The following is a 17867-nucleotide window of genomic DNA, read 5'->3' as shown; positions in this document are numbered from 1 at the left end:
CTTACTTTGTGTGGTCTGTGAGCTAAAATATAAGTCATGAAAGGGAACTAAGTTAAAGACAAGTTCCATATTTTCTTCGAAACTTAATGCCAGTCATACAGTAAATAATTCCTGACGAGAATTTCTTATTATTCACATAAATAATACATATGTAGCTTCTCCGTTAGGGATGTGAATTCCGGATTTCAAGAATGAAAGTTTTGCTCAACTGCAACTTGCAGCTCATTGTTGCAGCTCACGAATTAATTTTTCCTTTCTTTTGTAGGCGCCCACACACTCGTGCATAGCCTTTCAGTGAGATAGGTTTCTCATGTTCAGGGAGAAACTGCAACCTACTTCCTTTTTACATCCCTTATTAAATATACTTACCGAGATTAAACAATATTTTCAAATGATTGGTAATGGTAGGAAGTGATGATGTTAACTGTCAGGGAGTAAGAAGTCGTAACTCTATCGATGGTGATTCGTTCACTCGATGTATACTTACTCTGTATCGTTGTCGTAATCGACAAATGCAGTGCTACACAACCTGCCTCTGAAGGCAAATGAGTCATCAGTAATGTATGGTAAGAAGCAGAAAGCAATTTACACTAGGGAATTAAAGACACAAAAGTTTATCCACCTGAGAAGAGGCTTTTCTGTTATTTTAATGTACATTACTTCTTCAAGAAAAGATATCACTAACGTTCTATGATCAGAGTGTGGAGTGTTATAAATCTGATTGTTGTGTGCAAACAGGAAAAAAAAAGAGGTGGGCAGGCTGTGGTTAAATTAATTAAGTGAAATGCAAACAAGAGAGCGAGAGATTTCCGGTAAGCTGGTAACTGGGCAGTACCAGTATCAGCGAATGGTATTACAGATGTTGGGCTTGCCATGAGGAGAACGTTACGAGGTTAGTGACCAGATTATCCTGCTGAGCATCGAGCCAAGGCCCTAACAAGCAAGGATCGTATAGAGATGACAACAGCAAAACTCGATGGGCCATACAGGAACGTTAAACATAACCTCGAACAAGTATAAACTAAAGGTATCAATCCACGAGGTAAGGATAAGAGAGCTCTGTTAACTGTGCGAATTAGGACATGTAAATGGTCTGAGTACATTAGTACATTCGGAACTGTAACGAAAGACAAGAATGAGGGTGATGCGAAAGAAATACAGGATATGATAATGTAAGTGAAACACTGACATGAACACAATTTGGTAGAGTGCTGAGTGATATGTGTTCAGACAAACCAGCAGGAGTCGATGATACACCCAAGTGGCAGCGGAACTTGTGGCAGACAGAGGAATTATAAAGTGACTCGACTAGAGCAAAAAACCAGTGAAAGGAAGGTTTCAGTATCTCGTTACTGAAGAGAGCGCAAGTGGATTAATATGAAAAGTACAAGATGCACATGATGCATCTGAAGTCTAAACGCTATATATAACGTCAGAAAGAATAAGTGGAGAGATAATGGATGAAGATGAGCTTCATTCCTTAAAAGGTAAACGTGCCTACAGAAAAGTCTCTTTGTACTTGATAATGGAAAGAACCTTAAAAAAAGAGAGGGAATGACGGCCGCGCGGAATTTGCCGAGCGGACTTAGGCGCTGCAGTCATGGAGTGTGCGGCTGGTCCCGGCGGAGGTTCGAGTCCTCCCTCGGGAATGGGTGTGTGTTTGACCTTAGGATAATTTAGGTTAAGTAGTGTGTAAGCTTAGGGACTGATGACCTTAGCTGTTAAGTCCCATAAGATTTCACACACATTTGAACATTTTTTTGCCTGGTTATTTACATTCTCGCACAGGATAAACATTCATCCTTGGAAAAAAAGGGGGGAATGACGTGGTTGTAATTTAATTTAAAGTGAGTAGAGATGGTGACTTGTTATCTACTGCATACCTCAATGGACTTGCACGTTCAGAAGAAAGCATAGCATTGACAAATGGCATCGTAATTACCTAGGCGCGGTATTCAAAATGGAAACGATTATTCTGTTAGTTTTTAGGATGATTAGCGTTATTCTGGAAGATTGTGTACAGTGTTCGTTTGGGGTAGTCCTGTTATTGAGTCATATATGAAGTACCATTAATAATCAGCGACTGAGGCTGTATTCTCCTTGCGTTTAGTGCGTTTTGTGACTGATACTACACATACATGAACACGAAACTGGCAAATTAATACTATACACATCCTAGCTGTGTACAATTTTTAATCTAGTCTTTAACATATCATCTGCGTATGAGAAAGAATCCAGAAAGAAAATGTGGGCCGCCAGTGTGGCCGAGCGGTTCTAGGCTCTTCAGTCTCGAGACGCCCGACCGCTACGGTCGCAGGTTCGAATCCTGACTCGGGCATGGATGTGTGTGATGTCCATAGGTTTGTTAGGTTTAAGTAGTTCTAAGTTCTAGGGGACTCATGACCTCAGATGTTTAGTCCCATAGTGCTCAGAGCCCTTTGAACCAAAGAAAATGTAGTTGGTGAGCAATTACATATTAAAGCATATCGAAATAGGCAAATCAAATGGTTCAAATGGCTCTGAGCACTATGGGACTCAACATCCGAGGTCATCAGTCCCCTAGAACTTAGAACTACTGAAACCTAACTAACCTAAGGACATCAGACACATCCTTGCCCGAGGCGGTCGCGCGCTTCCAGACTGACGCGCCTAGAACCGCTCGGCCACACCGGTCAGCGAAATAGGCGAATCTTTATTTGTAATCATATCTTACTAGAATTCAGTAATACTCGCGTAATCATAAGTAATGTCAGTACTCACGCTACCGCAATTTGACAGTCTACACCCTTCTGGTGTACTGTCATGGCGTTAGTAAAATATTATGCAAAACTGTCTGCACTGCATGAAAACACTTTTATTCATGAGCGGTGATTGGTTTCGACCTGATGTTGATCATTTTCGGACCATACTCCGGTGCAGTTACATAAGCAAGCGGTATCAACAGTTCATGCTGCATGCTATCGTCTCCACACGTTGTCAGTGGAGTATGGTACTGACGATGATCGACATTGGATATAAACCTCACGCCATTTCTGAAAAGAAGGTTTTTATCCTGTCAAGACTGTTCTACATAATATATTAGTACTGTTCATTGTGACTGTTCCTATGCTCAGCTGTCCTAGTATTAATTTATTATTACTTTATTTTATCATAACTTTCCGCAGATGTCAGAGTCATCCCATATGGATCACCTTACAGCAAATATTACCGCCAGTTGCACCTCAATTGACCCTCAAGATTTGCACACAAAAAATGAGGAAAAAAAAAACGGTTGCAACTTAACACGAAATCGAACAACTGACCCCTTATATAGAAAGCCTACTGACTGACCATTCAACTAAGTGAGAGTAATATGTCTCCAGTTACGGGTGTATCCTTTGGATGTATAATGAATGACAGCGTATTTTATTTGCATGAAAGGCTTCGTGCAGCTTTGCATTTGCAATGCAAATACTGGCAAACTCTACTGACATGAGTACACGAAAAATAGCATATCATAGTTATTTTGAATCTGTCATTAGGTATGGTATCATTTTCTGGGGAAATTCAAGTAGTGTATCTCGAATACTGAAACTGCAAACGAAAATTATAAGATACATGTGTAGTGCACAACTAACAGAATCTTGTCGCCCATTATTTCGGAACCTGCAAATACTAACAGTTCCCTCCATATACATTTATGAAATCATAATCTTTGTACACAGCATACAAAAATTATTTGAGGAAAATCATTTTAACCACACATACAACCCAAGAAATAAAAATAATTTTATGTTATCCACACACCATTTGAAATTATATACACGAACTCCACAATATATGGGGATGACAATATATAACAAGCTAATGGGCAAAAATGTATTTGATATGAAGCCAGAGAGTCTAAAAATAAGGCTACAGCAGATTCTGTTGGGGAAATGCTATTATTCAGTGGAAGAATTCATAGAGGATGACATGATAATTTGAGCAAGGGGTAATTAATTGTTAGTCTTTTATTGTATGTGTAACAAAATTGTATTATTATTATGATACCATTTGTTAAAATCAGTTGTTGTAATTAATTGTTAGTTTTTATTGTATGTGTATTTTTATATTGTATTATAGTTATGTTATCATTTGTTAAAATCAGGTGTTGTATGTATATGGTAAAACTTTACCAAAATTTTTACTTGTCTCCTGAACCTGAATGAAATGATCTAGATTATGTACGTTATGAGACTAATAAACCACAATTCACAATTCTCCTAGGAATAGGTCTACATTACAGGCAGGACAGTTTTTGCATAATACTTCAAGTAATAATTCCTCTTCTATGTCTTACCAGTGTAATCCTAAGAAATTGTGTGTTGAATGTGATTTATGTGCTGCACTCTAATTTTACTCCGGCTGTGTCTTTTCACCCCCTGTTTTTGTTTTCTCAGGCACTATACACATCCTAGCTGTGTGCTATATGTCCGCCACCTTAGCCGAGTGGTAACGTGCTTGCCTACCATGCAACGCCCCAGGGCCGATTCCCGGCCGAGCTGCAGGTTTTCACCGCTCGTGAACTGGGTGTTGTGTTGTCCTTATCATCATTTCATCCTCATCACTAGAAAGCAAGTCGGGCAATGTGGCGTCGACTGAAATAAGACCTGCACTCGGCGGCCGAACTTTCCCAGATTGGGCCTGGCGGCCAACAGCGCCACACGATCAGTTCATTTTGTGTGACAGGCACTGTGTGCTGTGCTGTTATTCACCTGTGAGAGGCGCTGTGTGATTGTCTGTGCCATGATTCTGTCTACCTGTCAGAGACACTGTGCTGTGGTGTATTTGTGAGAGGAATTGTGTACTGTGCTGTTTCGTGATTTTCCCTGTGACATGGTACTGTGATTTTTGCTATGGTGTGATACGTTGTACCTGTGAAGGGCACTGTATGCCGTGGTGCACCTGTGAGAGGCATCGTGGGCTATGGTGTGATGTGGGTACTTAGGAGAGGAACTTCGTGCTATTATGTGATGTGCCAGTGAGGCACTATGCAGTGTATCTGTGAGAGGCACCGTGTGCTGTGCTGTTTCGTGATTCACCTGTGAGAGGCGCTGTGTGTTTTGCTGTGGTGTGATGTAGTGCACCCGTGAGAGGGAGGGCGTGCTGTGGCATACCTGTGAGAGGCACTGTATGCTGACGTGCTGGTTGTTGGTGCCACGCAGCGCGCAGTCGCAGTGTAGCAGCACCTCACCAGCCGCACCCCAGACAGCCACCGTCAACAGTAGCAGCGACCACGTCCACATCTCCAGCTATCCGCCTCTGCAACTCTTTATAACATTTACACTCTTTAGCAGCCAGAAAGCGCAAGCTAAGGCTTCACAGCTCTAAACGTGACACAAATGAACGATTACAGTTTCACTTTAATATAGTTACATTCCTGTCTATTGGAGCTTCTGTACTATTTGCTTTCTGTCATGGTACCATAGAGAAACGTGACATTTTTCTGAACTACTGCCTGTCACACTCTTTAAATTCGGGTACGCCACCCACTGTTACTAGAATTTTCTGGATAATTTTACTTAGCTCATCAACATTTTGACGCATTGGTTATGGTATGTCAGACTCCTAGGATAGAACAGAGACCTTCAGCGTTCTTGGGTACAAACAATAGCCTTTAATCGTCCATTTTATCTTTACTGGATTGTACTTACATGTAACAAGAACGAGTGATAAAATATTCGATATTAAAGGGCTAAGTCGTTTAACTATGAACTTCAGAACAGGTAAAGAAACAAGAATAACAACAGAACAACTGTAAGTAGGCTGTTTAGGTTTTTTTATTGGTAACGCCACCTCTGCATAAAAATCACCGGCTGTGCTGTGTGCAGTCTGTGTCTAGTTTGCACTGTTGTCTGCCATTGTAGTGTTGGGCAGCGGCAGCTGGATGTGAACAGCCCGTAGGGTTGCGCAGTTGGAGGTGAGCCGCCAGCAGTGGTGGATGTGGGGAGAGAGATGGCGGAGTTTTGAAATTTGTCATGAACTGCTATATATATGATGACTATTAAGGTAAATACATTGTTTGTTCTTTATTAAAATCTTTCATTTGCTAACTATGCCTATTAGTAGTTAGTGCCTTCCGTAGTTTGAATCTTTTATTTAGCTGGCAGTAGTGGCGCTCGCTGTTTTGCAGTAGTTCGAGTAACCAAGATTTTTGTCAGGTAAGCGATTTGTGAAACGCATAGGTTAATGTTAGTCAGGGCCATTCTTTTGTAGGGATTTCTGAAAGTCAGATTGGGTTGCGCTAAAAAAATATTGTGTGTCAGTTAAAGCATAGTCTTGTATAATTCTTCAAAAAGGGGACGTTTCACAACAACAATCACTACAGTAATACTAATGAGCGTCCAAATAATTAGTTATTTTATAAATCTAAATAATTGGAAGCTAAGGTGAAAGGTGATAGTCAGGGATTCGTACAAAGAACCATTACAGTACTACTTATGAAGTATCTGGGAAAACCACGAAAATCCCACGTCTAGCTGAATGGGACGGAAAACAATAACCCTTTTTTTACCGTAAAATAACTAAATATTCTGGCAAGGAACACAATAAATTTCCCGGTTAGAGGTCTTTTACACGTGTTTGAAGTAGTCGTGTTTGACACTGACGACGATTAACTTTATGGGGAACACATCGAAAATGTATGTCGCTAAGTGCAACATATTTCATTGAACATTTTAGCAACTAGTGCTTCACCTATTGCACGCTGAATAGAAGTTACAGTTACTATTAAACAAGTATTTCTTGTCCCCCCCCTCCGAACGAGCAGTTGTGTTACGCCGTCACTATAAGAATCGCCAGCGTTCGGGTAAGAAATTATATCAGGTTAGGGAACTAAAGCCATCTGCGGCCCAGATGGCTCGTCAAAACAGTAGTGAACACAAGCGACCATCGTGTGTAAAAGTATTTGAAGTAAACCATGTCAATTGTAGCATCAGTGATTCAATGAGGACAATATTCAAATCGTGTAGGGGCCGACATCTTACTTTCGAAACTGATCATGAATATGTGACCTCCATATAATCTTCCCATCTGATTTTCAGGCTCAGAATCTGTCTTCTGCTTCAGCAGTCGTCTCACCATTAGACTACAGCTAACAAAGACAGTAAAAATATGTATTAATGAACCTGACCCAATCCGTTTGATAGTGGTTTTATTAGTTACGAACCAGTATTTGAACACGAATACTGAACCGAAAGTTTCTCATTTTTTGTATTAAGTCCAAGGCAAATCATTGCATTTTACAATACCCACAATTAATTTCACTCTATATTAACTACGATTTTAAATGGAGAGCATATCACAATTGTCATTTATATGACAGCACGCTCAAAAGTGAAATCAAGAACACAGAAGTTAAATGATGCTAAACAAAGTGAGGTTTTCGCTTATTCCACTAAAAGCTTAGGGAATTGTGGTCAGGAGTGGGGGTTGGTGGTTGGGGAAGGGGGTAATAATTCCTTAATTACTCTTGATGAAGATTAATGGAGCCACTCAGGATAGACTTCCACTCCATGCAGTTCTTAGAATCCATCAAGTAACAATGCTACTGGATCAGTTTACGTGGAGGAGCTATGAATTAGTTGCACTTCCACCTGCATCGAAGAAGCGAGGCGTTAACTAAGTTCAATACAATCTCCACGAAACGCGTTACTTGGGACAGAAATACTGAGCAGCTGTTAAATGACGATTTTCACTGGTGACTGGAGGGCTGAGCAGTCACGTGATCAGGATGCAGGTCGCTGGTCGTGTTTCTGAAGCACCCAGATGCGACCTGCGAGTTCTGTTCAGTTAGGATTCAACACTGTTCACGTACCGTTGACAGTCATGAGGTCTTGACAGTCTAGTTTACCATAGGTAGGGACTAGCACCTGAAAATGTCTGGAGCGTCATTATTCCAGATCGAGAGAAAAAGTGTGAGAGAAATGGAGTTGCTTGAGTGCCCTAAAACTCTGTCAGTGTCCTCAAGCTGCGAAGAAAGACTACCTACTTCTGCACAAACACCTTGCTGTACAAACTGTGGAAAAATAATAATATGGGCCTCAGGAACCTAAGTGCATGCCACATATTTTATTCGAGGACAATACATTGAAGAGTATAGGTTCTGAAGATAGATAAGAGTACATGGAAAAGGAATTAAGGACATCAGATAGAATGTAATGGATTTATGTGAAAAGAGCAGGGAAACCAATGACGAAAGTAAGTTGGGAGCTGTAGAGCAAAGAAGAAATTCAGGTATACGTTTTATTTAAGGAAAGTATTTGTCAAACAAGAAAAGATGTTATTGGTACGTAGAGGCCAAAAGAAAAATTCCCAAGTGGAAGATGTTAATGGGAAACCATGGGTTTCAAGGGAACTATCACAAATATTTGATACAGATTCGTGATTTCAGCAAAACTATTATGGCATGTTTCCTAGGGGCTGGTAGTGAATATAATAAAAGAAACAACTGAATACTGTTTGTGATTGGATTCAGTACCTGCTAGCAAACAGAACTCAAAATCTCGCCCTTAATAGGACTCAATACGAAGTTGTTTCAGTAATTTCAGTGGCACCCAAGGAGAGCGTTATTGGTTCCTTTCTGTTTACAATATACTAGGCACGTCCTTAATGTAAGTTTCATACGTATTTGTTTCCACAGATGCGCCAAAATTGCAGTTTGTCTCTTTTAGTCAAAGAGAAGGAGTTGCTAACATTTTGAATTCTCTGTGTCCTGTTTATTCTGTATAGCGCTTGTTTAGAATGGCGAAGATGACTGAAAATGTCACTGGTTGTGACATTTGACCTGTAATTCGTTTACTGAATGTGAAGAACACTAATCTAGTCTGCATTAATCGACAATTTTGCAAGATGTACGGAGAAAGTTCAGTGAGTGATTCTGTCTTAAGGAGATGTGTCCAGCAATTTAATGAGGTCCGTGATCAAGCGCGCAATTGTGAACAAAGTTGGTGTTCATGGTTCTTTAATGAGAATAGGTTCATGCAGTCAAACAACTCGTAGAGATAAACCTTAAATTTATAGTATTCGATATTTCTAAGAAATTTCTGAGATTTTCGTGTTGACATCTGCTGAATTGTCAACAAATGTGTGCCTATTGTGTGGAAGAAAGGGTTGTAGAGCAACGAAAAAACAGCGCCTGGCAGTGCACTGGATTTTTTGACATATTACAACAAAGGTACAAGATACTGATCTGGGGGTGAAATTTGACATGATAATGAAACGCCTCACTCGAAAAGACAATCAGTGGAGTGAAGACACACTGCGTCACCTTTAGACTATCGACAAGCATCTCTTGGCACCTCAAAGAGCCATGTGCGCAATATTTTAGCACATACATCTCATTCTTCTGGTGCAATTTCAACCGTGCTGTGAAACAGTCAACTCAAACATTTGATAGGCTTATGGAACTGCGTCGCACAATACAGAATAAGCATTGCCGACAAACCTACATAGGGTACAGCGTTGATACAGGTCAATACCCGACCACCCACTGTCAACACAATATGATAATTTTTACATGACTTTGGCTGGAGCCAACATGACGACATTCAATACAACCCTTACCTCACCTACAGCGACATCTATTCTTTTTGCACCTGAAAACCTGCCTTCAGAATAAATCGATGACGAACTCGAAGAACATGTTACCACATGATTTACAACACAGGCGGTGACGTTCTGTGAGTAAAGCGTACAAAAACGTTTTAATTGTTTTATTTTTATTTATTTACACGTCTAGTTCCATGGGTCCAAATTGAGGAGCAAATCTCGAAGGTTATGGAACTTGCCAGTAAATGAAATTACAACATAAAAGTAATAAGAGATAAAATTAAAATGTTTATGAACCCAAAAAAAGCCAAGCCATAAGTTTAAATAAATGCAATGAACAATATAAAAGAAGAATCGGCATAATTTTTCAAGGAACTCAGCAGAATAGGAGTGACCGATTTGAAAGCACGTGCACTATTGCTAAGATTTTGAAATCTTGTGGTAGCTAATCGAAAATGGTTGGAGCAGTATACTGCACACATTTACTATCTGGACAGTTAGAAATTTTAACTGTTCAGTTTCAATAATCATATACCCATTCTGTGAAATTAAAACGTCGGGTTTTGTTGAATTGTGTGTTACAAAATGGAAAAACTGGGTCTTACTGTGATTTAGCGTTAGTTTATTTTCTACAAGCTATGAACTTATGTCATGAACTGCACTATTTGAAACCTAGCCAATGCTGCACACAACATCCTTTACTACCAAGCTAGTGTCATCAGCAAACAAAAATATTTTATAATTACCCATAATACTGGAGGGCGTATCATTTATATAAATATGGAACAGGAGTGGCTCCAACACTGATCCCTTGGGCACCTCATTTGATCATACCACACTCAGAGCCCACATCACAGACATTCTCAACACTGTGAATAACGGCCTTATTCTATCTGTTGCAAAAGAAAGAGATGAACCAGTTGTGAGCTACTCCTCGTATTCCGTAGTGGTCCATCTTCTGGAGCAATATTTTGTGATCAACACAATCAAAGCCATAGTTAAATCGAAAACTATGCCTATCTTTCGAAACTTTTTGTTTAACCCATCCAGTACCGCACAGAGAAAAGAGAATATAGCATTTTCAATTGTTAAACGACTTCTATATCCAAACTGTATATTTGATAGCAAGTTATGTGTTTTAAAATGATCACTTGTCCTTGTATACACAGCTTTTTCAATAACTTTAGCAAACATTGATGGCATAGAAATAGGTCTAAAATTCTCTACATTTTCTCGCTTTTTATAAAACGGCTTTACTGCTATTTTAACCGTTCAGGAAACTTACCATTCTTAATGGAAAAATTACAAATACGGCTAAGTACAGGGCTAAAATGTGCAGTGCAGTACTATAATGTTCTGCTAGGCACTCCACCATATCCATGAGAGTCCTTAGTCTTCAGTGATTTAATTACTGACTCAATCTCCCTCTTGTCAGTATCACAGTGGAGCATTTCAGACATCGATTTCGATTTGCCAAGAGAGTTGTATGATTCCCTGAAGAAACTAAATTTTTATTTAATTCACCAGTAATGCTGTGATAATGATTGCTAAACACTGTACATATTTCTGACTATATCTGACTTATCAGTAACAGAAATATATATTGTGCTGCTGACCAGACACTTCGTTCACAACTGACCATAAGGTTTTAATTCTGTCCTGTGAATTAGCTATTCTGTTTGTGTACCACATACTCTTTGCCTTCCAAATAACATTTTTTAAGTAGCTTACAATATTCTTTGTAATAGGGTACTGTAGTTTTATTATGACTACTTCTAACATGTTGATATAATTCCCGCTTTGTTCTACATGATATCCTAATCCCATTAGTAAGCCACCCAGGCTGCCGTTTACTGCTAGTACCACGTTTAGAACGTTCTAATGGAAATCAACTCTCAAAGAGCATAAAAAATGTGTTAAGGAAAGCATTATAATTGTCATCTACGTTATCGGCGCTATAAACATCCTACCACTCTTGTTCCTTAACGAGGTTTAAGAAACTCTCTATTGCCGTTGGATTAGTTTTCCTACATAGTTTGTAATTATATGTGACGCTATTACAAAAGTTTATAAAATGGTAGGATTTACGTATAAAGATAGTATAGGCCTATTTACTTTAATTACTAATTCAGATTTTCTGGACAAACGATGTACATAAATGATCTGGGATATCACATTGACAGCTCCGTGAATCTGTTGCGGACAGTACTGTTTTCTGTAGGGAAGATTCAACGACAGAAGACTGCAGAGAAAAAAAAGAAAGACCTGTAGGGGATCGATGACTGGTGCAGGAATTGGAGGTTGACCCTGGACGTAAACAAATGTGACATATTGTGCGAAAATAGGTGAAAAGATCCAGTCCTGTTTCATTAAATTATTGACACTAAATGACTGGAAACACAAACAAGCGATAGCGTCAGAAATAAATTTTCACCATTCGCATTCACCTCATAACTTAAAAAAAGAAAACGTCAGTTTGTATTCAGGCAAAGAAACAAGTATGCATTGTAAATGTATATGGCACACTGAACCACTTAAAAGTCGCGAAAAATTTAGAACACAGTAAGAGTATGAGTTATCTGGATATGAATCATCTGATGACTCCTTTCGCGTAAGACTGATTCAGAGTTCCCATTTTATTGTGAATCGTTGACTGGTCATGGTAATATTGCAGCCTGTATCTTGTATCATACAGGACAATTAACACCATTAGTTTTGCAGAGCGCCGTTGTTTTAAAGTTCTCTACAGGAGCGTATCTGGAGCTGTATTTAGAGTACACAGTGAGAGGCACAGGTTCATCACTATGTTTCGTACATTGACTGAATATCTAGATATACATGTGATTTGATTGTTTAGTGTCACTTACTAAATGGAATAAGAGTTGAATCGGAGAAGCCTGACAGACATTTCTATAGAAACACATCAGGGGTATCTGAAATTTGATTCAACGTGTATGCTAACTTCTGTGTTTGGTTATGCTCCTTATAGGTTGCTGAAGCGATGTACACGATATCCTACATTACTATATAGTTAGTTATTAGTGGCATAAACTGCATCTCTTTCTTCTGATAATTTTGTATGCCACTTGCCATAAATCAGTTTCGAAAATTCAGAGTTCATTAAAACATGGGACTTTTACAGTACTTCTATCCAGAAAATACAATAATGATCCGAAGTTCCAGTATAATTGTTGTTGTTTCCGACAGACTGTAAACTCGTTTACTTTTCCAGTGCAATTGTTATGTCACTTTCCGCAACAAGAGTCAGTTTAGCTCATCATTCCACCAAATTTATAAGAAGAGATACTGTGAATAAGGAAGAAGTTTCCAATATAAGAAACCATTTTTCTGCAGATTTGCTGATTAATCGATACATAAAAACTTAAAAAAGTGTTCGAGAGAGGTGTGTTATTTGATATGATTGCGGACTAATTGATTGCAGTTGATTAGACTTTCATTAAAAGAACTTTATTCGGCAAAAATAGCATACATCACCTGAACATAGCATATAACTTGCGTGAAAAATGTTGAGAGGCAAACTTTTGCATCACTATACACCATAACCGAAGCTTAAATCCCTTTTACTAGAACGTAACCGATGGTCGCTGTCACACACGATATGGATAACGGCAACTACGTGATCTGTGTATACAATAATTAAGAGTACTATAGCGCCCCACGTCTCTACAACCGTTACAGTACAGGTTATTTCATTTCTAAAATAAATTGCTCTTGCTTTTGTATCGTTCCTAGGAAACTGTGTCGTCGTACTACCAATACTTTCAGAATAAATAATTTTTCACTTCTGTTAGTTCTGAATCATCCGATATTGTCACAACCCATGTTCAGTTTCTGCTACGTTTTCTGTCTGCAAGGGGTCCTATGTGCTGATTCGCCACCTGAAATGTGTTCCTTTTTGTAATACTCTGCCTGCAGTTGTTGTAATTTGTTCTACAGTCTCTTAACTGAAAACGAACAAAGCTTTAATTTATGTTGATTTTAACTCTTCCACTCTTATTTTTCACAACCTTAAGCTAAAAAAAAAGAAAAAAAGGAAATCGAGAGATCGAAAAGTGACAACAGAATAACCCGTGTATAATTCTACATTCTGTCTTGCCGGTTAATCTATCTTCTATACATTCCTGCCAATATCAATACGGACAGATCACTGTATATTCACCAAGTCTAAACTTACTAAAAAAAAGAAATAACTAACGAAGGTGCAAACCTTCTTGTTTTATCTTCATACTTAACTCTAGAACTCCACACATTCATTAGCTGTCTTTCTACAGGTACTACTAGTAATCTTTTCATCCTATTGCAAGCGAACGTCTTTCGATGTTTAATTTCACTCTGAAAAAGAATCTATTAATTTGGCAATAACCACCAACTGCACAACTGCAGATATAATCATTTCTTATTTACGTAAGGTTATTTTGAACCAATATGAATTATATATTTAATCACGTGAACAGCTTGAAGTGTTGAAGCGATATTAGGTCAACATTTTTAATAAACTATTTGCGACTGTTACTGCGCCCTTCGATGTCACTATACCCGGCGTCGGGTAACACTCATAGTGATAAAAAAAACCTGCCTCTGGAGAACTGTCTGCAGTGTATAACGAAGAGATGGTCCCAGTCCCTATGAAAATTCAAAGGATGATAGTCCAAATTCAGTTCGGTTGAGCCGGCCGGAGTGGGCGTGCGGTTCTAGGCGGTACAGTCTGGACCCGCGAGACCGCTACGGTCGCAGGTTCGAATCCTGCCTCGGGCATGGATGTGTGTGATGTCCTTAGGTTAGTTATGCTTGTTGTGTCTAGACAAGACAACCTGGACACAATGAGAGGAAGCCGAAAGGCACGCGCTTAAACTCACGCAAGCTGGCGTGAGGTCTGAAACAGGATACGTAATGAATGCTATAAAGAAATGTACGTAGCTTCTGGAATACTTAACTTTAATCTACATTTGTAGAGCTTCGCTCTTGATGATACATTAATAGAATCTCAATATCAATTGAATACGGCGCCTTGCTAGGTCGTAGCAAATGACGTAGCTGAAGGCTATGCTAACTATCGTCTCGGCAAATGAGAGCGTAGTTGTCAGTGAACCGTTCCTTGCAAAGTCGGCTGTACAACTGGGGCGAGTGCTAGTACGTCTCTCTAGACCTGCCGTGTGGTGGCGCTCGGTCTGCTATCACTGACAGTGGCGACACGCGGGTCCGGCGTATACCAATGGACCGCGGCCGATTTAAAGGCTACCACCTAGCAAGTGTGGTGTCTGGCGGTGACACCACAATGCTTAAGTAGTTCTAAGTTCTAGGGGACTGATGACCTCAGGAGTCCCATAGTGCTCAGAGCCAATTCGGTTGTCTATTACAGTAGTGAAGAAAAATAATTCAACTGACGTAATAATGACCGTTACATACAAGTATAAAAGATGCAGGCACTTACGTATAGGAGGTGAGAGCGGACGATAGGGACAGCGAGCGTAAAGATCTTTGTCCGCTCCTCTGCTTCCCGCTGCGTATGTCGCCTTGCCCAGAACTGACTGCGCTACTGCCGCTAGGTGCTAACTGTTCAACCCCTCACGCAGGGACGCTGCGGGCCATTTGCAGAGTGTGACTCAGACCGAATTCCAGTACCTGACTCTGCCTTTCAAACAGTACACCTTTACGGTTGTCCCTGCGCCCCTGCAACTACTGAAAAGGCTAGTTCTTCAACAACCGGACGTTTGTCTATCGTCTCGGCATACACCTCCCCGATGTGGTTGAACCTACATTTCTGCTATCTGTATCACTGAGGCGCGCAAGCCATCAAGTCACCGCACTAAAACAGTCTTGCTGTGCTGGTACTGCGAACGACTGAAAGCAAGGGGAAACTACAGCCGTAATTTTTACCGAGGGCGTGCTGCTCTGCTGTGCAGTTAAATGATGATGGCATCCTCTTTGGTAAAACGTTCCGGAGATAAAATAATCTCCCATTCGAATCGCAGGACGAGGCTACTCAGGAGTATGTCGTAATCAAGAGAAAGAAAAAACTGACAGTCTCCGGATCGGACTGTGGTATGTTAAGCCCCTTAATCGTCATGCTTCATGCTGAGGGGGTGGGGGTGGGGGGTGGGGGTGGGGAGAGGCGGCGCAAAATATATTTCTAAAGCCATTTATTGCAGAATCTGTCAAATCGAAAAGCAAAAATGCTACACGAACCGCGGCAAAACGCTTTATAGATGAAAGGCCGCATCGTTTGTGATAATAACATGACTTTAATATTACAAGCTAAGCTCTGCGATGAGGCCCACATGACCACGTGTTGCCAACCGACCGCTGAGCTGTCCTCTAGCATACGGATTCGTTAACACGTGGCATGGGCAGGCGTGGACTCAGGATACCACTGTCTCAGACGTTATTGGTTTGGAGCCACTGCTTATCGTTCAAGTAAGTCCTCAGGTGGCATCACCATACTGAGTGCACACTATGCCAATTATCTTACTGAGGGAAAATGCCTGGAACTACGATGAGCTGAAACTTCGGCCTCTACATGGCAGACGCAATAACAGCTCATCTACGAAAGCGAACTGACTGCTTTGTATCAAGAAACTTTATACGTGGACGAAATTGAATTAGGATTGCAGGGCAACCAGACATCGGTTTATTTTTTAACTATCTGAGAAACCCAGCGCGGCCGGTTATTTATTTGTAGCTGTGTTCGCCTGGAATTTTTGACTTTTAAAGCCTCATTATATACAACGTTTGATCTAGTACAACTGGCAGCATGAACAAAGATCTTTTTTGCTTCACTAACATGGGAGAGAGTCATGTTGATCTAGCCGTGAAAAACCAACTCCCAACAAGCAGCGTCAGCTCTTGTGCTTTCTTTACAGTCATGACATAAGTCTCCTTCACCGGTAACTGTACACAATTAAAACGACATGGTAAACTGACAGGAATAAAAGTGATTCGGGGTATAACTCTAAAACTCGCTCGCCTGCACCACTTCCTGTCAAAATTTTCGCTTCTGTGATGTTACGTGGAGGAGAAATAACTTAGAGCCTCGTTCGATCATACAGATTTCACAACAGAATAATGAGGACACTATTTCTCAAATCAATTTTGTATGATAAAAGACCAGGTGCACTAAAAGAGTTTAAACGTTCGCCTGGACAGTTGTACACCCATATTGCTCCATAACTTTGTCAGATAAAACAAATTCGACGAAATAAAGCCTATATGCTGTCCCAAGCTACGCTTAGTTTACCAGTGAAAGCCTCTTGAAAATTCGTCTGGTAGTTTAAGAGATTGGCGTTATCAAAGAGACAGACAGACACAAAGGTTTTACAGATTTATGGCTACAGCGCGGAAGTGCTGCATCAAATATGTCTGAAAAGGACACGTGTAGGAGGTTATTGGTACTCGGTTCCCATTTGAGCTACGAGTGTGGGATGCTATGTTTCTTGTTTACCCCGAACCAGCGGCCATTTGTATAGCCACTCGACAATTCGTCTTACTGTAGCTATGTTACAGTATATAAAGCAATGTTTGTACGACGAACCGGAGCTGACGCCCAGGCAAATTGTGCAAATCGATTAATTCCTTCTACAAAAGATTTAATATCACAAGCTGCGATATCGTCGCGAAAAAGCTGTGAACCGTACATGTAATAAGTTTCCTTTAATTTACGTCTATGGTCACAAACTTTTTGTTAACAGAATACCGGTTTCGGTTTTGGTCTTTAATGACCATCATCAGATCTGTTTCATAAAAACAAAGTCCTAATGTACTGGCAGCCATAGGCCTGAAATTAGAGCTATATTTCACTTTTTACCTGCAAAACACTTTTTTATGGGAGGTTTCTGAAGCGCACCGTTTCTATTCTTTAAATTTGTACAAATTGACTCAAACTTTGCACGGAGGTAGATAAATGCGTAAAGTCATAGTGACCTGTCTGTCATCGAATAATCTTTACCCGTTGTTGAGATAAGATGGCTTAAAGTCTAACTAAATGTAGCACGAAAGATTAGTTCTTCCGTGAATTGAATGCACGGTAACGGTGAGTCAAACAAATAAATAATGCATTACTATTACGATAAAATTAAAAACTAGATTTCAAAAATCTTGCTTCATTCGGATCTTACGTGCCAAAAGCAAATTTTTAATTTTTTTTTATATACGCCTGATTTTACGCGCGTTTTTCTGGGCGCTTTTGAAGTACGCCACTTTTGTACTTCAAACTTGTACGATTCGGTTCAAAGTTAGCACGAACGTAGAAAAATCGATAAAGTCAAAACGATTTTTTAATA

The sequence above is a fragment of the Schistocerca americana genome, chromosome 2 (genome assembly GCF_021461395.2).
Source record: "Schistocerca americana isolate TAMUIC-IGC-003095 chromosome 2, iqSchAmer2.1, whole genome shotgun sequence".
Classification (NCBI taxonomy): domain Eukaryota; kingdom Metazoa; phylum Arthropoda; class Insecta; order Orthoptera; family Acrididae; genus Schistocerca; species Schistocerca americana.
The sequence above is the reverse complement of the archived record's forward strand: the minus strand, read 5'-3'. Positions refer to the sequence as shown.